We start from the raw sequence: 27,667 nt of genomic DNA, 5'->3' as shown, positions 1-27,667 counted from the left end.
ACACCTTCTGTGTGTAGACAACACGGCCTCGGGCTAACATTTCTAACTTTCGTGCTTAAAGTTAGGCACCTAAATAAATGTGGCAGTGCCGAGGGAAAGAGACGGCGGTGAGCACCCGCGGATCCGGTGCTGGCTTACTGACACTCCCTTTGCACCGGGACAAATGACAATGACCACGTAAGGCAATCAAACCCTGAGTGTGTCAGAAAGCACTGGTGAGTCTTCACGTACAGCAGCAATACATGTCTGAGCTTTCCGGGCTCAGAACTTTTACAAGCCTACAAGTATTTTATACACCAATATAATCAGACACGCTGCACTCGTCCATTAAGACATGTACTAAAGCTTTATATCTATGCTGTTGTTCGTGCTGACATTCCACTCGACCTCGATATCCTAAAGAGCTGTGTCTTCAAAAGCAGGCTGCATTTTCTGCAGTGGGGAAAAAACCTTCGTAAACAATTACAACAGAGCTCATGCGTTTCTCCCCTCTATAAATGCAACACTTTGCACTAATCTTTCGGACAGGAAAAGGGAAGATATTAAACAGAAGCCAAAAGCACCAATTTATTTTAACGTTAAAGCAGCCATTGTGTCTTTTGAGGTAAGTGCTAAACTTCGTTTTTGTCACTTATTTGTAATACTACATTACAGAAGGTCCATTTCAGGCCAAATGTCTGGCAAAGCTACTGAAGTTAAAGATTAAGGATTGAGGGCCTGGTCCTGTATGCCTTATTGACCTAAGTAGTTTTTAGACCTGATTCTATCACACCAGTGTAAATCAGGAGTAATTCTTCTGAAGTTAGTAGTGTTACCCCAGTGTAAAGCTACTGAAAACGAGAGGAAATCAGGCTCATTGCATTAAATGGCACAAAATGTGCCAGAAAGACTCCTGCAAAGCCCCTTCCACAGCTGCCCCTGTTCATCCTTGGAAGACAGTCAGGGAGAAAGTGGAGCCAACCCAGCAAAACAGAGGAGATGGATCTGTACTTCTTAGCAATCCCCTTCCCCATGATTCCTAAGTGGGAATAGTTATTTTAAAGGCTGCTCGAAAAATAATACCTAAATTACTTGCACCTTCCAATCAACATTTGAGTTTTGCTGAGAGCTTATAATTTAAAAATCTTACATTATAACCATCCGTTCACTTTCTGCACAGTAGCGCACTGAGATCTCTATTCAGGGCGGGGTTCGGCCAATTGTCAAGAATCCATGGCATTAATTTACCACATAATGCTGCCAAACCTGCAACTGCAATAGGCCCCCAGGGCATGAGCCCACCACTACAAGTGAGATTTTTACTACTCATGTTTCAGTAGTACATGGGTGGAGCATGAGATGATTTGTGCTGATTGAGCTCTGTGATGAAAATAGTTTGAGTTTCTTGGGGAATCAAGATGCTTTACTTTTACCACTTCCCTGGCTATTTACAGGAAGCCTTCATTCATTCCTTCACTCATCCACACACTATTCATGTTACTAAGGGCTTGTCTACACGACAGGGTATGTCCGTATAACTTATGTCACTCAAGGATCTGAATAAGCCATCTTCTGAGCGACATAAGTTACACTGACCTAAGCACTGATGTGGACGATGCTATGTCGGTGGACGATTTTCTCTCAAGGAGGTGGTTTTATTATGCCAATAGGAGAGAACGTCTTCACCCGATGGGCTAACGCACTCCACCTGAGACTTGCTGATTTCCCAAAGCTGGCATTTGGCATAGGAGTTTAGAGCAGAGGGGGGATGGTGAAGATAATTTAAGAGAAGATCACACACTGCAGGTGGATAGTCCTATTCTGTGTGCTTCTCACTAGGCTCCAAATTTGCTTGAAGTAGCCCTGCCATCATTTCTTTTGGTAGAACCCAATGTTTACTTTCAGACAGTTGTGTGAGTGGGAAAGAACTGAGCCTGAGTGTTTCATTTTATTGTACAGCTGGTCATAATTTTGCAAAACTTAACTTTAGATTTTGCGATAGAGGATGGAAATTAAAGGTTTACATGCTCCTCACGGGTCTAATCAATGATTATATAGTGCTGAAAGTTAGGTCAGTGTCACTCTTTGCTTTAGTTTCAAATAAAGTACAATATATAGGACTTATATTTGGAATGTGAAAAGAACAATTTGTACAAATACATTTAAAGGGGAAACCATCAACTTGAAAATCTAATTTCTGTCTGAAACATTTTGGCCAACAATTCTTACAAGTAACATTTAAGATAACTATAACTAAAAGAAGTTAGTGGGGGAATATATTTTTCTCTTTTTTCAGTTTGCTTATTATGTACATGACAGCATATTGTAATAAAGTTTTCATTTTTCCTCTGTATTTTCAATTGGACCCTGATCCCTCCATAAATTATGCACAAGAGTTACTTTTGGGATTGCCCATGGTTTAAATTCACCCCATGTAGAGAGCCAACACACGGCTTGTTCACCACTCAAGTTCCACTGAAGCCCTAAGCAGCCTGTTGTACATGAGCAAATTGTATCTCAGGGGTGAAATCTTAGCCCCATTGAAGTTAGTGGGAGTTTTTTCCATTGACTTCAGTGGGGCCAGAATTTCACCCCAGGTGTGTAAAGTCAGTGTTTGCAGGATCAGAACCTTGGTAAGTCAATTTCTCTCTTGTTGGAAAGATCTTCATAAACACGACCAAGGAAACTGAAAAATCTCTATCTTCTTTTCATTGTTATTAGGAATTTATTTAAAAATTAAGGCTATACAGTTTAAGGGATGCTTTATCAGACCTTGGAATATTTTTAAACTAGTCATTTTAAAAAAATTCAAGTTGACCCTTAAATCCCTTTAAGTGAAAATAAAATGATGTAATTCTTTGGAAGAGTTTATATAATAGAGAGGGTAGATTTATGTCAGCTTATTTTAGATTTTATTTTTGCCAAGATGCCTCCAAAGATTTCCTCAGAGTTTCTAGGATCCTTCTGTTCTGTTCTCCAGACACACTTTCCCCTCAAAAGCCTCACATCACAGCCATTCTCTCTTCAGCCTAGAAGGGTTGGATATGATTCGCATCAGTGCTACTTCTCATATCAACTCTTGGTAGTTGAAAGTGAGAGAAATGGCACACCTTCCCTCCACCACATTCACCTGGGGGCTGAGTATGCTGCCTCGCAGCCAGGAGAGGATGTAGCCTTCAGTTAAATGGGTGCACTGTATTAGACTCTCCTTGGACATGATTTTGGGTTGTAGTCACGGAGGGCACTGACCAGCCATAGCAGCACCCTCCACCCAGGCATCACAGCGCTAATGCTGACCCAGTTCAGTAGGGAAGCCGGGGGTTGGGGGCAGTGCTGGAGAACGAGCCCATCCCACACACCCTGCAGCTGTGGCTCCTGTCTGGCACCATTCTGGTTTGGTGTGGCTGCTCCTTCTTCATGACAGAGGTGTGGCTGGGCCAAATTTGAGTGAGTACTGTTGCAATTTGGCACACAAAGTCAAAGCACTGCTCAGGTCTGGCACCCTTGTTTTTATGGTTTCTTTGGATGCAGGGGAACCCATGAACCCATGCTAAAACTGCTCTGCTCACAACAGCCTGAAGAAAACGTGGCCGTGAAACACACACTAGACCTTTTTTGTACCCCCTTTTAGCTGCAGGTCTCTATTGTCCTATCCTCGTTATCGTCTTTGGTTTGTTTCTTTGTTTGTCTCATGTATTATGTAATGAACTAGCTGCTGTATGGATGTAGCACTGTCCTCCATTGAACAGAATGCTAGACCTGCTCAATGTTTATAGGCTCTTCCTATTGACTCATCCCGTCCATTGAGCACATAAAGGATTGTGCTTTTGCAACCATAGTTCGCAAGTTCTATTACCTGCACCTGCAGTAGATGGTTAGATAATTACAATATACATTAGGAAGGTCCCTGAACTTCAACTTCCTTTTCAAGTTTGGATCAATTTGCTTCTTACTCACTCTGCAGCTGGCTGCTGGCTCATTGAACTGGCTTGTGTCCCCTAGAGACTTACGTAGATCTCATTGACTGTGTTTATGCTACTCTTTTTTCTTAGAGTCTCCCACCATTGCTATCAGGGTGACAGCTTCACCAGTGGTAGCAACATTGAGAGCTGTGGTGTAAACAGGATGCAGGCTTTATAACCACTGTGTTGTTTGCTCCATTCAGAGCTATTCTCAGTGACATGCTGGTTAATATGCTGGCAGAAGCTGGTGGCCTGTCTATACTAGGACTGACCTGCCTGCATTTGCAGACTGAAAAGCCAGAGATTTTCGTCAATATCTCCTGCCATTTTATCTGTGGCAAATGACAGCAAAAAATCTGACATCACTGGAGTTTATACACACACACACAAGTTTGTACGAAATACCAGATAGTCTGAAATGCCACCTGTATAAAGTCAAGTACCAGTCTCCATTCTTGAGGACTTTACTGGTATTCTGTTAAGCAGGCTTCTGAGGCAGTCCTTTTTCATTGAAGTGGAGCATACTCTATTGCTAAAGTTAACCATTTTGAGGCTGGTTTTGATCCCAGTCTTTTAAATAACTATTTTAATTGCTTTACAAAAACTTCATGCTGTGACTGTCATCTGGAAAATGAGCAAATCTGTGGCCCATACTGTCTCCAGAGGACTTTGAGTCATTCATTCAAGCCTTTCCTTCATGTCAGCTGGAATTAGAGTGACCAGATAGCAAGTGTGAAAAATTGAGATGCGGGTGGTGGGTAATAGGCGCTTATATAAGAAAAAGCCCTGAATTTTGGGACTGTCCCTATAAAATCGGGACATCTGGTCTCCCTAACTGGATTTTTGCCATTCATTGTTCATAGGCCTCCTTGACTGTTTACATTGTAAGTTACAACTTATTCAAGACTCTGCATTTGGAGCACTAACTTTTTAATACCCAGCCAACCCATCAGGATGGAGATGAATGATATTTCCACCCTGGCTTCCAATGAAATTTCAGGCAGATTTTCTTTTCATTTTGCTGATTTACTGGCTCTTGAGTTTAGCTGTACCAGAGAAATTGTTGACGCTTTTGGGTTGAGAATACCCTCGTGTTATGTTCCCTATTCCTTATGGGTAAAATCCTCAGTGTGGGAATTATTATGTTAATTAAATGAACTGTTTAAGCTGATAAAAGAACAACTAGGACTCCATCTTGGAGGTCTTCTTCCCCAGTGTTTCCTGCCCTTTCTGGGAAAAAGGCGGGAAAGGTAAGGTGGAAAGGAGTGTGATCTGCCTGGCCACAGGACTTTATAAATTGTAGTGAGCCAGTCAGCTCGGGTCTGTCTGCCCTAGAGGCAGCAAGGTGTCGTCATGCGCAGGAGTCGCTGAGAGAAGAAGAGAAGCCTCTAGGAAGAACATCACGGATAGCCCCCACACAAGAAGATCAGCATACCTACCTGCAGTAGTTCCTGAGTCCATCGTCAGATCCTGAGTTCCTGGCTCATCATCCTGGGAGTCGTGAACAACACCCCAGGAGGATGAAGAAAGACCTTGGGTAGTTCTTATTAACTTTGGGCCTGGGTAGTTTAGGTTTAAGTTGGGAAAGAATCTGGAGTTAAGTTTCACCTTGTTAAATCCCCGAGTGACCCCTCATTTGTTATTTGCCCCCTGAATAAATTGTTCCTTGTTTTGCTTTATTCTGAGTTTTGGCTGACTACTCCGACGATAGATGTGGAAGAGGGACCTAGACACTTATTTTTTTAATTGTTGGCAGGACGATTAGGTGTCTCCCATAGAATCCCATTCATTTTCTCCAACAACGCCATAGGCCCTGTCTACAAGAGAGAAAACCAGTCTGTTCACCATCATTTGATCCCCTTAACACAACTGAGATGCACAAAAATTGTTCATGCACAAAAATACTGCATATAGTGCACGGGCAATCACACCACCACTCTGATTAGATTTGCTTTGATCTAGACTAACTACTGTGTGGTCTTCCACAATGCTAGGCTTTTCCATTGTACTGCCAGTATGAACAGGAATAGCTGGCATTATAGCTCTCAGAGTACAAATAATTCTCCTTCCACCATTCCACAATACTCCAGTCACTATTTGACCTGTCTGCTCTACTTTTGAACTCTTCAGCACAAGAATCAAGTTTGCCAAAAATTACTTTCCTGTACACCGCAAATACAGTAGAACTCATTTGCACTCTTATCTGGCTAGCATCAGTGTCTCCTCTAGCAATCTCCTCCACCTGTAGCAAGCATGCCTGAGATAAAACCTTCCTACAGATAGGTTGCTAGTTGGCAAGATGCACATGTGTGGCACTACCCGATATGAAGAAGACATTCAGTGCTAATTTATCTCAGTCATTTTGAACACTTTGGTCTATGGCAAATCTTACCTTAAAATCCAATGTAGTAAGCCCAGGGATGACAATAGTGTGCCTGGTGCAAAGAGGAAAACCTGTCCTTTCCTTGAAGAGCTGGATTGACTCCTCAATATTTGCTCTATTGGACAGCACAGAGGCTCAGTGTTGTGGTGATGGATGAGGAACAGCAAAAGAACACCAGTTCCATCAATTAGGCAATCCACAGAAATGAGAAGCTGGGCCAGGAAATGCCAAAGACCTTCCCAGGATCTCATACTGTTCTGGGAGTCTGGGAATCCATACAACACAGCAAAGATGGCAGATGAGCCAGTTCAGGAGAAGAAGGAATCAGAGAGGAAGGGCCCTTTACACAAGGTATTTGTTGTAGTATATACAAAAAGGGACTGATTTTGCAGGCTCAGGGCAGAATTTTATAGGTTTTATGAACATTGTAATTAGTGTTGTTGAAAGGGCTGATGTTGCCTCACAAAGTTCACCTTTCCTTCAGCTCTGCTAGTCCCCCTTCTGTCCCACCTCGACAGCAGCTGCTGAGCCTGTTCCCAGCCCACCCAGTTCTTCTGTATTTATCCAGAGGGTGCAAAGGAATAATTTACCATTTCTTAACCCTAGGGCTGATTCTGCATCAGCCTGGTTCCTTCTGTAGTTCAGAACAGCCTCACCTTGGTAGTTTTCACATAACCTTCTATGATGATCCTTGCCTCCAAGCTGAGGAGCACCTCTGGACTTCATTCTGCACTAACCCAACGATCCAGAAGATCAGTCATCATGCTGTGCTGCTAGGTAATTTAAGAGCAAAGAGCTAACACAATCCATATAGGGATTGTCCCATATAGGGATGTCAGGATTTAGCCTGTGGTAAGATAGAGTCAAGGAGATCTCTTTATTTTTGCAGGTTGTACAAGGTCCTTGGTTTATCACTGATTCACTTAATGACACCTAATAAAGGAATTTATTTTGGAAATATACTTAGTGGAATGAAGAGATGTGTGTATGGTAGGGGGGACAGAGTTCTGGTGGCATTAAGTTTTCCCTAGTTTTGATAGATTGGTCCCTTTCCTGAAGCATATAACCAGCTTCTTGGATTGTTGTAGCAGAATTAGGACTATAAAGAAAAAGAAACTAGAGGTTAATGAACTTGGTTGCATTTCTCTCATGCTCATAACACTGTTATGTAAGAAATAATGATTAAGGATATGATTCTGTCATGAAGGTCATGGATTCTGTGACTTTCCAGGACCTCCATGACTTCTTTTGGGGCAGGGCTGGAGCAGCTGCCAGCCCTGGGGCTGCCTGAGAAGCCACTTCTAGAACAGCTGACCAACAGCCCAGCCCAGCCCTGTGGCCATGGAACAGCTGACCAGAGGCCAGCCCCAGGCCTGCTAGAGCAGTACAGAGCAGCATCAGAGTTGCTTCAGCCCCCCTGGGGCTGCAGCAGTAGCAGTCAGTCCCTACCATAGGAGCATCAGCAAGTCTGGAGCAGCTACAAGCCCCGACAGCACTCTGTTTGTCCCCTCTCCCCTAGAGTATTTTTAACAAAAATCAGAGAAAGGTCACAGGCTTCCGGGAATTTTTGTTTATTGCCCTGACCTGTTCCTGACTTTTACTAAAAATAACCATGACAGAAGCTTAACTTTAATAATAATCAAGGTGCAGGATGTATCCTCGGGATGACTGCTAACCAGGAAGAGTTGAAGACCTGGGACAAAGACAGTCATTAAACTTCAGAAAATGCTCTTTTGCAAAGATAACTATTGATCTTTTATACTGAAAAAGGCAGTGATGGGGAGGCAACTAGATAGATTGTTTTTATGGGTGATACAGTTTCAATTGCATGTCTAGAGCATTTCTAGAGAATTAGGGTTATTGTAGGAATCCCATGTGCAAAAATAAGAGTGCAATTGTGTGCCTAATTTGCATATGCAGCTACTGCAATTGTGTTGAAAATTGGGTACTTTTGTACACAAATGGCAGCAAAACACATAACTGGCTGAACAATTTGCATGCACAATTGCATTCATTGCACAGACAAATTAGATACACAATGGCAAACTAATTTTTGCATGTAAAGAGAAATTTTATTTCTGCAACTCTGTCCCACAGAGCCTTGCACAGTTGCCAGATTTCTTGAGTAGATGTCAAAGGGCGATCATCATCAAATAGGAGCATTTCTAGTGGAGTTCCTGAAGGAGTGAAGCTATTCAATATTTTCATCCATGATCTAAAAGCAAATATAAAATCACTGCTGCTGAAATTTGCAGATGACACAAAGATTGGTGAAGTGGTAAATAATGATTAGGACAGGTCAGTCATATAAAACAATCTGGACCACCTGTTAAACTAGATAAACAAAGTGTTTTAATTCAACCAAATACAAGGTCATGATCCAGGAACAAAGAATGCAGAGGCCAGACCTTCAGAGTGGGGGGATTGTATCCTGGAAAGCAGTGACTCTGAAAAAAAGCTTCAGGGGTAATAATGGAGAAACAACTCAACATGAGCTCTCAGTATGATGCTGTGGCAAAAAAAGCTAATACAATCCTTGGATGTATACAGAGGGAAAGAGTGAGTAAAAGTAGGAGGTGATTTTACCTCTGTATATGGCATTAATGATACTAACTGGAATACTGAGTCTAGTTCCAGCATCCTCTTTTTTAAAAGGATGTTGAAAAATTGGAGAGGATGCAGAGAAAAGCCACAAAAATGATTTGAGGGTTGGAGAAAATGCCTTACAATCAGAGACTTATAGAGAGCTCAATCTCTTTCGTTTATCAAAAAGATCAAGAGATTATTTTATTGTGGTGTCTAACTATCCTCATGGGGAGAAAATACCAAGTACTAAAAGGATCTTCAGTCTAGCAGAGAAAGGTGTAAGAAAAAACAATGGTTAGAAGTGAAATTCATATTTTTTCCAGTGAAACTTTCTAGAGAAGTGGTAGGGTCTTATTTACTGATATCTTCAGATCAAGACTGGATGCCTTTCTGGAAAATATGCTTTTGTCAAACACAAGTTATTGGGCTCAGTACAGGGGAACAGTGGAATTCTATGCCTTTGTCATACAGAAGGTCAGATTAGATGATCTAATGGTCCCTTCTGGCCTTAAAAAAAAATCTATGAATCTCTGAATAATCTCAACATTCCATTCAATTTATTAAGAGATAAAGCCCACCCTGAGCAACCCTCTGTTGGTTCAGTAAGAACTGATTGGGAGTGCGTGAGATGAAGCAAAAGTCACTTAATATGTTGCCTGTTCTCAGTAGGCAGATAACAGGCAGGTGGAGAGGACCATTTAGGTATTAATAGTTTTTTCCCGTATCAAGGCTCTTATAGCAATGGATGCACTATTAGAGGGTGAATAGAAAAGAATAGGAGATAGGGGTCAGGTGCGACTTAAGGGGGGTTCACATGTTTTGTGCTCAGTCTGTTGCGATGGAGGAGAAAAGTTCAAGCTGGTGATCTCTGAAGAGCTGCCTCCATGATTAGAAAATGCTTTATTTGCACTCACACATCTGATTGCCATGGGAGCAGAAAGATGCTGGTGGGGGTCGTTAGAAGGAGCTGCTAGATTCAAACAGCACAGGCTTTTAGAAAAACCTTTGCTCTGGGTGAATGACTTGTAGAAAAACTACCACCTTATGTGCTTCCAGAAGTTTATAACAAGGGTCCTTATCTCTGAGATAAAGATAATCAGTCACTGAGAACAATGGAACTCAGGTCCCAGCGTTTCAGTAGGTATTTAATTACGTCAGATGGAATACCTGTCTGTTTCTTTAATTGTGCCCACAGGGAAAAGGTGTAGGATGGGACTGGGTGGGGAACAGGCTTAGTCACAGCAGCTGGAGTTAGACTGCAAGTAAAATTTTAGGTTTCATTTCTTTTGATCCTGTTAGAGAGCCATAGAGCCCAGCAGTGATTGCTCTCTTTGGGCTTGAGAAATAAACATTTAACTAGAGAAATGCCTCCCATCCCTTTTGTTTTTCTCCCTGTATTTATTCAGTTAATGATGTTTTCATTGAATAAAAGAGATTGCAATCTCCACAGCTCCCCCTCAGTTCAAGCCCGGCATCTGTCCTGCATGAACAAATCTGAGGGGAATGACCTTGCAGCATGCTGCTGGCATCAGATGAGTGAGGAATATGAGAGGCTATCTACCTACTCTATGTTCTTATCACAGATTTAGATCCTATCAGGAGTGACTCAGTCTTTCATCCTTCTGTGGTAAATAAATGGAGTTCTATGCAGTTTGCCATGTGTCGTGTTTTCAGGGGTGACCTTAACTAAGGGGTTGTTGCACAATACTTTAGTTCTACAGGCTGCACTCATTGTACACACTAGGGTCTCCTTGCATCCCTCCCTTCCCTCAACAAGCTCTCTGTGTCACTATCCCATCCCCCTCTATTTCAGGGACTTCCTGAAACTCCCTCCACTCCTCCCTCATGCCTGGGGCTTTGTGTATCCACCATTCCACACCCCTGCCCCCCCCCTTGCAGCAGGGGCTCTGTGTTTGCCTCTCCCCCACATGCCATTGTCACCCACTTCCCCCATTCCAGGAGCTCTATCTTCTCAACCTCCCCCCATGCTAGGGACTCTGTTTGATCCCCTTCCCCCCATTCCAGGACCCTTTGTTCTCCACCCATTCCAGGGGCTGTGCCCCCAACTCCTCCCTCCATCACATGCCAGGGTCCCATATTCCGCTCCATAACATGGACTCTGTGTACGCCTCCTTCTTCCCAGCCCCTCCATTCCCCCATTTTCTCCATGACAGAGGCTCTATGTGCTCCGCTTCCTCCTTCCTCTGTACCAGGATCCCCCAAAGTCCCTCCCACTAGGAGTTCTGTGTACCCTTTTATCCCCCGACCCTCATTCTCCTCCCTATGGTATGGGCTCTGTTTCTACCCTCATTCTGCCTTTTCCTTTCGTGTCCCCCACTTCTCCCTTCCCACATATCAGGGTTTCCCATTCTCCCCCGTCATGTGCTCCATGTGCATCCACTCTCCCGCCTTTCCCCCAAGCCAGGGACTCCCCAGTCTTCCCTCCATCTCTAGATTAGACTCCCCCAGTTTTCTCCCTGACAGGAGTTCTGTCTGCACCTCCTCTCCTATTCCAGGGTCCCCCATAGTACTATTGCTCTTTTCATAGGAGTAGGTATTTGCCTCAGTTTCTTGGACTACATTTTCTCTCCTTCCACGGCTATGTGGTGTGCTGAGTGACTGGTACCCTCCCCCCCAGATGTGCTTGCATTTCAGTAGTGCTTGCTTGTGAAATGCGTTGAGATCCTTCAAAGTGAAAGGTGCTATATAAATGCTTTTTGGAAAAAAGATGGTCTCACGGTTAGAGCATGGTACTGGGCATCAAGAATCAGCATATATGCACAGCCATTCTGTTCCCAACTCTGCCACTGGTTCTTAACGCTGCCTTGGATATATTACTTAATCACTCTGTGCTCCAGATAAATAGTACATACATACGTCTTGTAAAGTGTTTTGAGATCTTTGTATGAAAAACACTGTATAAGTGCATGATATTATAGATTATTAATTAATTACTTGGAACTTTCAAATAGAAATAAAGAGACTTCACTAAAATGATAATTCATACTTGGCTTTAACTTTTGTGCATGTTTATATGTGAAAGATTCGCCCCTCCCTCATGCCTTGCTTGGACTCTGTCCCTGCATGGGGTAACCCAAACACACATGGAGAGTGGATTTTCCTTGAATTGTCCAAAAACAAATGTTGTTTTACAAATAAAAAGAGGAAGAGCAAAGAGGCATGTTTTCTTGGCACTGAATGAAATACATTGGGGGGAAGTAGTTCATGAATAGTATAACTTTACAAAAATATTGCTCTTGCAATGCTTCCCAGAGCCATCAGCCTGCCATATCTGCTATTCAGATTCTATTCCTACAAATTAGACCATCTCTGGAACTAAATAAATATGCATATCCAACTTTTCCAAACATTTTCCTTGGTTTTCATTTGTGAATTCGTGTTCTTTGCTCCTTTGTGCTGGATTAACCCATTCTTCCTCTCATTCCCCATTTCTTTTTAGCACTTAGCTATAATTAGAGATATACTGGGGTCATCTATTTGATATCTGAACATGAACACTTAGCTTGTACTGTTCCTGACTGTATACTGGAGGTGTGTGTCTTAGCATTCCATAGGAGAGAAGAAAAAAACCTCCCAAAACGATGCAGTTGCATAAGGAAAGCACATATCAATTAAAATTGAAGTTTGTGTGGATCATTAATCACTAAAAGGCCCCCAGAGTTCAATCTCACCATCAGATCTGCCCACACTGAATTTGTTGGTGTCCCCAGTGCATAAAACTCAATACCTACATCAAACTTTGGTATATTTCCTGCCAGTTGTACTCTGGAACAAGCAGCAGTCATAATAAACAAGTTCCAGTTACCAACATATGTGATTTCTAGGTTTTCTTCATTATTTGTATGCACTTATTAAGCACTTATTTTGCTTTGTTTCACACACAGCAACTGATATGACAGAGACTTCAGTCAGATAAGAAATGGGGATCACTTTAAAACAGTATACCATTGTTTAATATGTGGCTGCTATCATATGACACAACCAGGTTCCTGGTTCATTAGTCTAAAGGACCACAATGTGCTTAAAGTAACTAGATTTAATTGAAAATGTTGACTGATGCTACACACTCTAGAACTCACGGCAAAGTATCATTTTGAAACTGTCAGTTACAATTCTAAATGTTCACATTTCCTTTTTTTAACATACATCTGATGAAAGTGCAAATCATATACAAATTTTGGATAACTTTTTGCACTTTCAGAACTCAAAACATACAAACCATCAATTCATAAGGTGGCATAGGCCCACTTTTGTTATTTTTGGGTCTTTTTAAAATGGTTGAATGATTAACATTTGGAAATCAGCTTTTACAGATTCTAAAAGCTTTTCTCTTTATATCTCCCCATTATGTTTTAAATCACCCATATCCATATTAATCTCTGAATAGCTCTGTACTTTGGTATAGATTCATATGATACTTAGCTCTATTCTAAACTACTCACATTTTCAGAATGATAGGCCTTATTCTTATTTACACTAAGACCGCTTTACACTACTCTGGAAGTATAAAGATTTCTTATTTAATGCTCCTTTACACTTCCAGAGGGGTATAAATAGGCCTTGGTGTAATAAATCTCTGGCCTAATATTTGTAAATGAACAGGAAATACTGTGTGTAAAGATGAAAGGCACTGCAGTTTATAATCTCAGCTTTCAAGCACTTTCATTATAAATTTTCTGATTTATTTATCTGTTAAATTCAGCTTGAAATAATGTGAATTTGCCCAGCACTGCATCTCTTATGCAATCTTAAATACAATCGCTAGTGAAAATAAGTTATGAGTGCTAGCTAGGGTGTTTACAGCCATTTTTTTCAAACTTAAAATAAACCAGTAATCTCAAATGTAGGTGTTTTTTATTTTGCCAATTTAACAAAAACAATTTTATAATCATATATTAAACCCTAACATCTTTTTTTCTTCCTCCTCCTAGTCCTCCTTATAGATCTAGCAGTGTTTTTGTTCAGAAATGCACCGAAAAGTGGCTCAAGAATATTTATTTAGAGCCAGAACATGGCCTGTCCCTTGTGTCCATGTAAAGGTGTAGTGGGGTATAAAGTGCCCCCTTTAGCTGTAATGGGGTGTAAGACTCATAAGGTGCTCTCAATACCCTCTTCATGGGTAGAAGTGCAAGAGCAGCTTCTGCTGGGTAGCTACTCCTCCTCCCCTGCAGGTGGGCAGGCAGTGAATACAGCTGGGCTCCACCCCCTCAATGGCCAGCCAGCACAGCAAAACTGGGCACCAAATAGGGTGACCAGATAGCAAGAGTGAAACATCAGGGTGGGTAGGGGATAATAGGTGCCTGTATAAGACAAAGATTTGAATATCGGGACTAGAATTGAGACATCTGATCACCCTAGCACCAGAGGAAGTAATCTGTACCAGGTTTAAGGTACCTATGCATTGCCCCATGCTCACAGCTTGTGACAAAGCCAGAATCTAGCCTTTATTTTGACTCATCCGGCACCTATCCCAGGCTCCAGGCATCTCACATCATCTAAAACACATAACAGTCACTGTAATGCTGAACAAGGTTCTGAAAAAGATGGACTTTGCAATACACCTAGGGGTGTGTTTACACAGCAGCTGGGCCCCACTTCCCAGTGCAGGAAGACAGACATGCGCTCGCTTCACTTGAGCTGGCACACTAAAAATAACTGTGGCTTTAGCAGCTTGGGTGACCAGATGTCCTGATTTTATAGCAGCAGTCCCGATATTTGGGGCTTTGTCTTATATAGGCACCTGTTGCCTCCTACCCCATCCCGATTTTTCACACTTGCTGTCTGGTCACCTTACTAGCAGCACAAGCTCACAGCTCAGGCAAGCCAGCTGAGCTATTGCCCATGCCACCACAGCCCCACTGCTGTTTTCAGTTTGCTAGTACGAACAGAGTTAGTGCATGTCTTTTACTTGTGCCGGGAAGCACACTACCAGATGCTGTTGTTAACAAATCCAGATTATGCACATGTCAATTGAAAAAGGGTTGATGCATTAAAAATCATTGCACCAAATGATTAAAAATCATTGCACTAAATTTGTGCCTGGTGAACGTAAGTTATTAATTCCCAATTAAGCAGTGCATAAATTTTATGCTGTATTTCTTAATGGGGTGAATGTCTTCCACTAAGAATATTGTGCACCGATATCTATTATTAATATGCAAAAACATCAGCAAATAAAATAGTACATACTGGGCCAGAACTTCAGCAGGTATAAATTAACTGCAACGGAGCTATGCTAAGTTACACCAGCTGATGATCTGGCCCATTATCTTAATCCTCCACAGATGGAATAATATTCAAAATATAGTATTCTTCCCATGGAAAGATCACAGCTAAATGACATAGTTCCAAAAATAATGGAAGATCCATTAAGTGTTCCGTCTGTGACCGCACAATGAAGTGAGTTACAGATGGAATGATTTAGGCACTTCCTAGCTTTTGTTAGTTTAAGTCCTATTCTTAATAGTATATTAATATAATTATGTCTGTTGATTTAATGCATGCTACAAAGTTGTAACTTGGAACATTGATTTAATATGGAAAATATGAACCAGACAGTAAAATGATTTTCTTTCTAACCAGTAGGTGGGGCTAAGTAGCCTGTAAATGGAAAAGATGATTTTTGAAAGATCCCCTCACAATACTAATGGGGCTTGACCTAAATTTCATCCCTCCCCCCAAATGTGGCATTGTGCTTTCAGTAAGTTGCTTTCAAAACATCCCATCCCTTATTTCAATATTACCTGAAAAATTCTTTAATAAATTTAATTCTTTAATAAAGTCTTCTTGAGACTGAAACCTTCTTTAATTATACTGTGTTTTTGTCTACCTATATTTTTCCACAGAATGAGAAGTGTAGTTCGTTGTTTTGTTGCTTTAAAGGTAAGTCAGAGTGAATTAATAAAAGACATACCAAGAGGAATAGTCAGCATTGATTTGTCAAGACTAAATAATGTCAAACCAACCCAATGACTAAATAATATTTAGTCCTGCTGTGAGTGGAGAGGACTGGACTAGATGACCTCTCAAAGTCCCATCCAGTCCTACGATTCTATAGTTACCTTCTATGACAGGATTAAAGATCTAATGGATGCAGGGGTGGGGAGGGGAGAAGCAGTAGGGATATATCTTGATTTTAGTAAGGCTTTTCACACAGACCCACAAGATATTCTCATAAGCAAAATGAGGAAATGTGGTCTAGATGCATCTGCTAGAAGGTGGATACACAATTGTTTGAAAGACCGTGCTCAAAGAGTAGTTATCAATGGTTCTCTGTCAAACTGGGAGGGCAATAACTAGTGGGTTCCCCAGGGATCATTCTTGGGTCCGGTTCTATTCAATATTTTTATTAGTGACTTGGATAATGGAATGGAGAGTATGCTTACAAAATTTGCAGATAACACCATGCTGGGAGGGGTTGCAAGCACTTTGGAAGAAAGGATTAGAATTCAAAATTACCTCGACAAATTAGAGAATTGGTCTGAATTCAACAAGATGAAATTCAATAAAGATAAGCGCAAAGTACTTCACTTAGGAAGGAAAAATCAAATACACAACTACAACATGGGGGATAACTAGCTAGGCAGTAGTACTGCCGAAAAGGATCTGGGGGCTATAGTGGATCACAAAATGAATATGGGTCAACAATGTGATGCAGTTGCAAAAAAGCTATTACGATTCTGGGATTTAATAACAGTAGTGTGGAATGGAAGACACAGGAGGAAATGATCCCGCTTTTCTCAGCAATGGTGAGGCCTCAGCTGGAGTACTGTGTTCAGTTCTGGATGCCACACTTTTGGCAAGGTGCAGTGTAACAGGCTGGCACCCACCTCTCGTGAGCACTCGCTGGTCAAGTCTGTGTGTCTGCACTCTCGTTTCCTCCACTCACAGTGCCCTCTGTCAGCCGCTGCACTTGTCAGGTGGTCTTTGGTGACTCAGCCCTCCGGCCAGCTCACCCATAGTCCGGGTGCAAAGACAAACCCTTCCAGGGTATACGGTCAAATCAGGCCTCTCTCAAAGCCCTCGGTATTGTCCTGCAGCCCTCTCCGGGCTCAGTCCTTTAACAGTACAAATGGGCCCACCACGGTACCCCTCACTGGGGCATATCCTTCTGCGTAGCCCTCCCTGGGCACAGTGCTTAGTCAGTCCCTCCAATAGGGCCCCATCACAGTACCCTCAATTGGTGTCTGGCTGCCTTGTAAAGGTTCCTGCTCTGGGGTGGAACAGCACCCCCAGGGCTTCCTCCCTGGAGTCTCTTCACCTGTCCTTTAGTCCTCTGTCCCCAGCTGGGGAAGTCTCAGTTCAGCCCCCTTCCAGGCTGGTAACAGTTTTGGATGTAGCCCTTCCCCTAGGCCTGTTTAAATTCCCTTTCTCAGGGTGTAGCCATTTCCCCAGTGGCTGCTGGGGGGGAAGGGAGGAAAGGGACACAGGCTTGCCTACTACTCCAAGTCCCAATCCAGGGATCCTCTAAGTAGCAGCCATGTACCACGACCTTCTAACTAACTGCATTTCCCTGGGCCACTTCCCCCCAGCCCTCATCTTTCATTGAGTCCCAGCAGCTGAGTCAGAAGCACCTCCTTACTCCCTCAGTCCTTGCTAACAACTACATCCTTGGCTGTTGTAGCTCCTGCAGTCAACCAGGAGCCCGTTCTTTGTGCTCTCAGTCCATCTTGATACTTATTCTGTTTACCCTTTCAACTCCTGCAGCCAGCCAAGAGCATCTCCTACTCTCTCACCACCAGCAGATTGAATTCACTTTGGCCCAGCTCCTTTTATATGAGCCTGCTAGGCCCTCACTGGCTGCTTCCTGCAGCCTCTTTCCTGATTGGCTGTGTCCCACATAGTTGTTCTAGGCCCCTTGGAAGACTTCTCTAATGCTTTTTTCTGGGTCGGGGTATGGCAGGGCCATGAAACCTCCAGCCGGGGGCCTCAGGGCCTAGTCTATCCCATTACATGCAGACAAAGTGGAGTGAGTCCAGAGAAGAGCAGCAAAAATGATAAAAGGTTTAAAAACCTGACTTATGAGGAAAGGTTTAAAAAAAACTGGGTACATTTAGTCTTGAGAAAAGAAGACTGAGGGGGGACCTGATAAGTCTTCAGATTTGTTAAGGGCTGTTCCAAAGAGGATGGTGATCAATTTTCTCCATGTCCACTGAAGGTAGGACAAGAAATAATGGCCTTAATCTGCACCAAGGGAGATTTAGGTTAGATATTGGGAAAACTTTCTAACTATGAGGGTAGTAAAGCTCTGGAATAGGCTTCCAAGAGAGGTTGAGGAATCCTCATCATTGGAGGTTTTTAAGAACAGATTGGACAAACACCTGTGAAGGACGGTCTAGATTTACTTAGTCCTGCCTCAGAACAGGGGGCTGGACTTGATGACTTCTTGGTGTCCCGTCTAGCCTTACATTTCTATGATTCTGTGATCTTTAAAATGGAGGATGGCCCAGATTCAACAAAACACTTAAGCACGTGTAAATTTAAGCATGTGGGCAGAGTAATTGAAATCAATGGATTAATTCACATGCTTAAAGTTACATGCATGTTTAAGTGATTTGCTGGATTGAGGTTTAAATGTCTGTCTCAATGGCTTGGGCTTGATGCATATAAATTTCCTCTACATTGAGAATGAAGTCAATGGAGCTGAATTCACATGCACCATGCTTTTTAGTGTAAGTGGGTTCTAGATATCCTTATAATGCAGACTTTATTATTAAGTACCATGAGCTATAATATTTGTCTTGTGCAAGGCCATAATCCTACAAATGGATTCACTGTAAATGTCCTATTGAAGTTAATTGGGCTCCACCTAGGCATAGGGGTCTACCCATACAGATCCAAGAACAGGAATGGGCCAGAATTTGGCAAATGTGTAGTCCAGCTTTCTTTGTGTCTCGGAAAAGATACAACTGCCCCATGAAAATAATAATAGTCTTGTCATTTACAGATTTAGTTATTCTGCTGAGGAAAAAAATCGAGATCATTGCAGAGAAGTCAACATTAGCATTATTTTTGTAGAATAAGGGAAAATATTTCAAATTCATAGTTATTTCCCCGAATGCCTTGTTTGTATGCTTTAGATGACAAATTATCCATGGACAAAACCACAAGCTAAGTATATATTTTGCTAATGTTCCATGGAGACAGTATAAAAGATTCTTTTCTTTGGGAGAGTTTTTGGCAGTTTTTCTCCATCCTTGTATGGTAGCCCTTCATGGCTCTGTGTAATAGTGTTATTTGTAATACACAGGACATTCACGTGGAAGTAATTCAAATTTATTTTATTCTGCTACACAACATCTCAGGCAAAGATTTCTTGTCTGTCTCCAGAGAGACAAACTTCTTTATATTTATAGCATACAGGTGTAAAAGTTAATTCTCTTTTTAATTAAAAAGTTTAATTCATGTGTTTTATATGGAAAAAATCAATTTGCACTGCTGCTGCTGATTTATATAAAATCAATACAATAGTGATGTATTGTCAGGGTGACAATTGGCAGTCAGAGATGAATCTTCCAGATGGGTTTGGTGACAGTTTTATTGGGGGTGGAGGGGGAGGTTAAGTTTTAGCATAACTAGATTTCTGTCCACATAACTAATTCTGTGCTATTTTAGGGACTGACCTTACAAACCATCATTCGTACAGAAAGGGCTTGGAACTGCACCCAGTAAAGGTAACACTGGCATTGTTTTACAGCACTGTAGGATTTGGTCCATAGTCTTTACTCTCTTGGAATGTAACTCATCTCTGCACAGAAAGCCTGCATAAAGCCTAGACATCACTTACATCCCTGAGGGCTTAAGTGGGACTGAAGAGTTGCATAGGCATTTTCCTGGCCCTCTACACAGGGTCAAATTTCCCCCCTAAAAGTCCCACTGAAATCAGTGGGCATTCTGTCTGTGTTAGGACTATATCATTTGTTCCTCTAAGAATATTCAGCCACTAGAGTGATTTGATGGCTGGTTGGTCATCCCCTTAGTGCTGTGTAATAGACATGAAAATAGCAAAGCTAATGAGAAGAGAGACAAATAAATAGGCAGCCTACAAAGAAAAAAACTGATATTACAAATGCTACTAATGAAGCTAGTTCACAATACCTTATGCATAAACACTGATGTAAAAGGAATCACTTTCAACTGAATATATATTGAAACGGGCAATACCTTTGTCCTGATAATGTGGTTAGAGTTTTCATATGTGTTATACAGAATCTTCTTTGTATGCATCACAAGTCGATATCTAGATTGATGCAACAGTTAGATGGCTGAACATCGAGGGTCACAAGGTGTTGTGGTCCACCCTCCAATCTTCTAACGGTGCAGCCTCCCCCACCACATTTGATCAGATGCATTGCTGCTCTGCAGTCATACCGTGAAGACTGGACTAAACCAAATTTCTGCATTGTGGCAACCACTGCCTAGTCCAGGATCTGCCTACCAGGCTGTGAACAGGTGCATGTAAATTAGAGCTTCAAATTCATCAGTATGCCTGTCTTGCTATCCCAGAGCTGCTGCCACTCTGAGGACATAGCTGTTGGTCCTGACATACCCACTGTTCATCCATGACTGGCACTGGACCAGCTGCACTGATCATGAACACACAAAAGGCTGTGGCGAAAGCATGTTGCAAAGTCAGTCATGGCAAGTCAGCAGGAACTGCAGGTGAAGGTGTTTTCTTCTGGAGTTGGGCAAATCTTCTTGTGGGAAATGTGCTTATTTGCACCTATTGGAACCATTGTCAGGCTTCTGTGCAGCAGATTATTTTCATTCATTATAGCCCTCTATGCAGTTTTAAGAGTGATGGCTTCTCATCGAAGTTTTGTGGGAGCTATATGAGCCAACACATAGAAATTAGATGTTAATGTGTGGCTGTATTCATCTCTGAATTAACGAGATCATATGCCAACTTCTGCCCCAAAGTGCTGCACAACATTCCAGTGGAAGAAATACCAGTGTCAGGACTGAAGTTTGTAGAACATTTGCCTCTGCTCCCCAGGATATTCCTGTTAGCTTCTGGATCAAGGCAGTGTGGGAGATGATTGGGGGACATATCTACCACCTTCTTGTGGTGTCACCCATGAGTAGTGAAAAGCGAAACAAAAGTAGACAAAATGCAGAACACAAGCTACATTTTATGCAATGTTGAATGGTTGCTGTTGAATAGTTTCCTCTTAAACTATTATTTCTGCTTTTCTTGGGCTGCATACTTTTATGATGATACGTTTAACTATATAATTTAACTATTACATCAGAGTTAAACTTTGGTCAGACTCGTGGCAATTACACATTCACACTGCATATCTACTGTAGACTTTCATCTAGGGTAAAGGTCCCAGATTTCAGTGACGTTGCCATATGTGCTGTGTCTGCACGAAGGGCTTGTCTACATAGAGAACAAGCCTGGAGTATCTAGTGCAGAGTAGCTAATGCACTTTACATTCACACCTTAGCTCACTCCACACTGCTTCCCTGTATAGACAAAACCTAAAAAATGAAACAGTTGCTCAAAAGGGTTTTCAGCAAGAATTCCTTCTGAACCACAATTGAAAACAGTTTAAAATGTGTTTCTATCATCAAAAGTGACTTTGTAAAAATGTCATTGCAGCCTACTGAGTTCCATATTGAATTAGCTGTTTGCAAGTAAATATATATATTTGTACCTGCAAAGTCCCCCTGGACTCTAACTTTCAAGCTTGGGTTCTTTACAACTCAGAGAACACTAGCAATAGAGATTCTTCAGGCAAAACTATTCCTTTGGCTACAGTTTACCCCATTAACCTTGAATAGGTGTAACCAGGGGTCATTGAGAATATAACCTGAAAACAATGGGGTTGCACAAGTGTAGCTCAGGGTCTCATTTGCCTGGGTAACTGCTATTACAGGCAATAATGCCTGAGATGAACAGAGTCTAGTTTGAGTGTGTGGGACTGGCAGTTAGAAAAAAAACTATTTTTAATCAGTAAATTTGATACAGAAATCAAAGCCATGGTAAAAATTAACCTCACAATGGTATTTATACAAAGTCACTATTGAAAACAGAATTGCACATAAGTGTTAGTATAGACTGGACAAAACTGTTTTCAATACTCTCTCATCTACACTAGCATTAACACTGTTTTCAATATCGGTTCAGGGAGACTGTTGTCAAAAAACACTTCCAGCAACAGAGTAATTTCTAAGGTCTTAGCAAAATTTGGACCCATAGTTCACCTCTTGTGTAGTTCCATCAGTGGTAGCAAGAGTAGAAGGGGTAGTGTAAGCAGACTACAGGTATTTTTCTACTGTATTGTCTATCCCTAAGGCCCCATCTACACTAGGGAAACATTCTAAAAATTTCCTGTCATTGCCCACACTGTTTCATCTCCCCGGTGTTAGCAACACTGGGAGCACTATCATGAAGATGATATTATTGGCTGGTTTGACATGCTCTGAGCAGGGTTACATGACTTGGGGGTAAAAACACTGACAGCATCTGAGGACTCATCTCTAGGTTCTCAACATTGCTACCAGCAGTGGAGCTGCACAGGTGGGGAATTACAAGTCCAGTGTTTGCTGTTGTAGACCCACCCAAACTGTGTTGTTGCAGGTTGCAACACTATAGTACAGCCACACTATCCATCCTGTTTTGGTTGCTTATACTGCATCACAGCCACACACAGCACAGTGCTTTTAGCACTCCCTGTGATCAGAAAAGCAGATCAGGATTGTTGCATCTCTCCCATAAAGCCATACACACATCCTTGTGTTCCAAAAAAGGGACTCTAATTACTAGGATAATTAGAAGAGGGGTGCCATCAACCTCATTTCCCAAACAATTAATTCTGTGCACAATTAGTCCGCCCTGATTACCGGATCTATCACTGGGTGGTTTGACTGAAGACTGACAACTGATGAGGTGCAAACAAGGAACAGAGTTTATTTAGGGATGGTTACAACAGATGGGAGGGGATAGGAAACAATAGGATCCCACAACTCCCAGTAACACTACCCCTAATGAACAGAGGGAACACTGGTATAAACACTGGTGTCGAAATCGGGTGAGGGAGTGAACCCCAGGCCCACTGCCTCCAAACACAACCCCTTTGGTTCCCTCAGTCTGTGATATTATTTACAGTTTCTCTTCTCTCCCTTCCAGGGAGTACTGATCATGATCCTCCTGTATACTGGAACCGGAGTCCAACAGGTAAGTCTCCTGGATCCTCCTCTGTTTTCACGATGGTAAGGGTATACTCATCTACTTCTCATCCTTGAACTCGCCTGCTTCTCGTCCTCAATCTGCTGCTGTGCAAATAGACAGTACCAAGCCACACTACCGCTGGAATGGGCAATCCTTAGCCATGGGCCTCTCTGCCTTATATAATTTTCAGGGGCTGATCCCACCTAATCTGAAGGTTGGGATTTCCCACCTTGCTCTGCTTTTTGCACACGGCACTAACTTAGGCCTTCGCCTTTCCTAATTACTGGACAGACTTCACTGGCTGGCAATCTGCCAAGTATCTGCACATTGTTCATCTGAGACTCCAAAACAGTATGGATTCCAAATCCAAAATGGAGTTCTCATCCTATTTACATAACCTGTTAACATACGAGGAAGGGTCTGTACATAATTAAAACTATTACTTTCTGCCTAACACTTGGAGCTTCCTTGTAGCAGGTGCATAATATGTCTTTGGTATATAGGCCTCAATTCAGAGCAAACCACTTACGTATCCACTCACTTTAACTATGTGAGTGGCTACAGTGGCTACTCAAATGCTTTGGTGCACTGGGGCCACAATGTCTGTTTACACCTTGTTCACATTGTTAGTTTGTTTCATTAGCTCCTTTGAATGTTTAGATGCAAACACAAAGTGCTGTTTAATGCACTCCTTGGATGTACTGGAAGCATGTCATGAGGCACCCAAGGTGTACAATAATTAGCACCATCACAAAATCTGTTTTTATTATGTATATATATGGTAGAAGTGCCCAGAATGTACCTTGCACTTTCCAAACACAGAGTAAGAAACAGTGCTGTATAACTGAATGGTGTAGGGAAAACAAATTTGCACCAGCTACTAGATATTCAGCATCAACTTTAATATAGGCATCAACATACAAATGTTAGAAAAAAGTCAGACATCTTTTCATGCCATTGTTCTGTCTGATTTCTTTTTTCCCTTAAAAGGTCTGTTCCTGTTCTTCTCAAATGTCAATGGTACAAATTTCATTTAAATCAATGGAAGCAGTAGTGGGTCTAAAAATCAATCATATTTTCTTATAAACACTGTAAATCCAAATGACCTAAACACATCATTTTAACACTGAATTAAAGATATTCAATATATTTAAATAATACCCATAGATTATTCAGATAATAATAATGTTTTAGAAGTCATTAATAAGAAATAAGAATTATTTTTCTGAAATAACATTTTAACTTTGTAAGAAAAACGTTCATGTCTATAGTGAATTCTGTATACATTATAACAATTACAAATCTATCATAAAGCCATAGACAGTTGTATAAAAATCACTTTTCAAACCATACAAAAAATGTAGCAAATACTTAACACTTATATAGCATACATGAAACATCATGTTAAGCAGAAACTGAAATGCTTTGAAAATAGCCTACCATTCAAAATACTGAATCTTTCCTTTTTCATAAAAACAAACAATAGTTTTGCAGTAATTGTGAAGCATTTTGGAATGTTCTTTTAATCCATTTTTTTAGTTCAGCCATGTGTACACTAATGCAGAGTTCTCCAGAGAATAGTCATATTTGACTATTACAAAAAGGCATACCACTGATATGTCTCGGGAAAAATGCAAGAATCTGGACACCACCTCCAGGGGTGGAGTTAAAGTTAGGATGGTGAAAAAAGGAGTAGAATAATCTGTGTCAATAAGCTAGAGAACAACTTTAAATGGTTCAACTTTATTTTTATACTTTTAAAAAGGCTTCATAGAAAAGACAGATCAGAACACTAGGGATGAAGAGAATCAAAGGAGGTATCAAAATGCAGTCAAGTTAAGTCAAGAAAATCAACAGGAATAATACTTATACATTTACATACCTAGCTATTACTTGAGCCTTTAGCTCAGGGACTCGGTTTTTAGCCTAAATATAGGCTGTGTTGGAAATTTGCCAGGAGTCCAAAAGCTGCATGTAATTTGGATAATATCAGAGGCCTAGTCACATAAAAAGTTGGTATGTTGTGTGGGAAACCAGGAGTAGAAAGCTGTGTGAATAACTGATTTTTCAGTTCACTGGCCGTTCAACACTGGCAGTTCAATCAACTAATACCAAAACTGGATTTTTTCAATATTTTTGGCAAATTGAAAAAGTCATAAACAATTGCATTTTGAGTTAAACAAAACATTGCATGTGGGTTATTTTTAATAAAAACAAAGGAAATTAAGGTCCAGATTCACAAATAACATCATCCCTTGACCCCCCAAAAACAAGGAGGTAGTGGTGTCCTCCTTATATTCAATAGCCCAGTGGTTAGGTTCAGTTCCCAACTCTTCCACAGACTCTGTGTCTGACCTTTGGCATGTCACTTTAAGGAATATCTACACTGTGCATTAAGCCTGGGCTCTGGCTCAGGTTTGAGGCCAAGTCCCCTTCCACCCACCCAGAAACCATCTGACTAGGGTCAGCAAGCACTCAGGACCTGCTATAGGGGTGGGTCAGAGGCCGAGTCCCAGTCCAAGCCCTGTCATTTTGCAGAGGGGATGCAGCTCAAGCTGCAGATCTGAGTCAGAATGTCTATGTAGTGCAATATGGACATGTTAGGACAGCTGTGAGACCAGGTCCAGCAACTGTAAATCCAGATCGATAAGGCAGTGTGGCTGCTGAAGCAGGGGCTTCTAAACACCGAGTCCACAAACCTGGATCCCACAGACCCGGGTTTACAATGGAGTGTAGTTATTAGGGGGTGATCGAAAGTCCTTTGAAGTCAAAGGGTCTTTTCATTGACTTCAAACAGCTTTGGATCAGCATTTAATCTCTTTGTGCTTCAGTTCCCTTCCCTATCTGTAAAAAATTGGTATAATACTTCCCTTCACCCACCCTTTGTCTGCCTAATCTCTTTAGACTGTAAATCTTCAGAGCAGGGATTGTTTCTCACTATATGCTAGTACAGCACCTAGCACAGTGGGGCCCTGTTCTGAGTTAGGGTCTCTCAGTGCTACTATAGATAATTGTTATGGTCCTCAGCTACACTAATGTACACTGTTGAGCAGACCAGTGCCTGACTTACTCAGAAACATGAACTTGTAAAAAAGGATTAGAGCCAGCATTGCAACCTCCTTCCTCAGTTGCTCCAGGTGCACCTAAGCCCATCTATTGTAAGTGCAAAGTATTTTTATTGTAGAGGATGATGCTGTTCCAGTTCCTCATAGAAAGTCCCATCAACATATCTGAAGAAAGCAGAATGAATTTAGAAGTATGTAGTGACACAGACTTAATAACAGAGAATGAGTAACAGTAGAGTTAATAGTAGAGAACGAGTGAGATAAATTAGGCATATTTTCTTCCACTGTGTAAGGAATTTACAACTGTAACTCCCATTAGTTAATGGTTCTTAGATTTAATGGTTCTTAAGGTATAATTAAAATGACAGATTTTAGGTCTGAGGTTATAACTGTTGATATAACTGAGTTCCTTCTGGGAAAGATAAGTTTACAAAGAAAGGTATGTATGACTCCTTTAGAAATAAGTTTTGGCTGAAGGACCCAAGATTTTTGCCTAAATCTTCATTACAAATAGGAGGATGTAAAGACATCACTGTAGGAGATGAGAGTTGGGGAACAAGAAATTAAAAGTTGATACTTATAAAATCTTCTAGGGGATGCAAGATGGTAAGCGGTGGTGGTTGAGAAGGACCAGGGCAACTCTGAAAGGATGGTCATATTTTGGAGGCTGTTGTAATGACCAAAGGTTTTTTTTAATTGTAAAATGGAACCCTCATGCCAGCAAATACCTAGCCATGTCTGAGGGAAGGGTTTGCAGATATGTTTGTGAAGGTATCTGTAATGATCTGTAATGTTTGTTTCTGTTGCAGGCTCCATGATCCTTTAACTTAATAAGAAAGATGGCATTGTCAGTGAAGGCCTACTGGAGGACAATAACAAGGGTTAGGCCATTGACATTGGATATCTGTTACTTGTAAAAGGCTAGAGAGGTCAAGGATTACATTTGTTACCTGAACATTTATGTCCCCGATATTTGTATAAATGTGGTTATCTCGCAAGCAACTGATAAAGAAAGGGGGTGAGGCAGAGGATTGCTGTAATTAGTTACTCAAATTGTTCCCTTTCCTGTCATCTTCAATGATCAAATGGACATTGCTTCTGATACAGGAAGCCTTAGGATTTTTGCGAATGGCAAGGAGACAGGTACACAGAAGTCAGCAAAAGGTGCAGTGAATAAATATGACGCAGTCATGGTAAGGCTGTGCAACAAGCTTGACATACCCCACTATGTTAGCAGGTGTTGATGCTGCAGGAAAAGGGTGAGTAGGTTCTGCTGACCCACTGAAGCACATGGTTTGTTACCTTCCACATGCAGTAGTTCTTGAGAAAGGAAGGATCTAGGATTTAACTTGAGCAGTTCTAAGGAAAGAACCCTAGGAGCCACCAAGTGTGGGGAGAAGGTTGGAAGGGTGCTTTGTTACCTCATTGATTTATTTCTAAATAAAGCCAAGCCCCAGGAAGAGGTTGAATTCTGACTCTACACAGGGGGCAGATT

At 41.5% G+C, this 27,667-nt stretch overlaps 1 long non-coding RNA gene across 1 annotated transcript; it reads left to right on the top strand.

Moving 5' to 3' along the window:
- The first annotated feature begins 325 nt into the window (after nt 1–325).
- LOC137156533 (uncharacterized) lies at nt 326–27,058 on the top strand. The gene is made up of 3 exons (XR_010920787.1): nt 326–604; nt 23,066–23,113; nt 26,982–27,058. It is a non-coding gene; the product is annotated as an uncharacterized lncRNA (long non-coding RNA).
- Nucleotides 27,059–27,667: the final 609 nt, after the last annotated feature.

Source organism: Emydura macquarii, unplaced genomic scaffold, assembly GCF_026122565.2.
Source record: "Emydura macquarii macquarii isolate MOO-44397 ecotype Brisbane River unplaced genomic scaffold, CSIRO-AGI_Emac_v2 contig_1451, whole genome shotgun sequence".
NCBI lineage: Eukaryota > Metazoa > Chordata > Testudines > Chelidae > Emydura > Emydura macquarii.
This window is presented reverse-complemented; position numbering and strand designations above follow the sequence as displayed.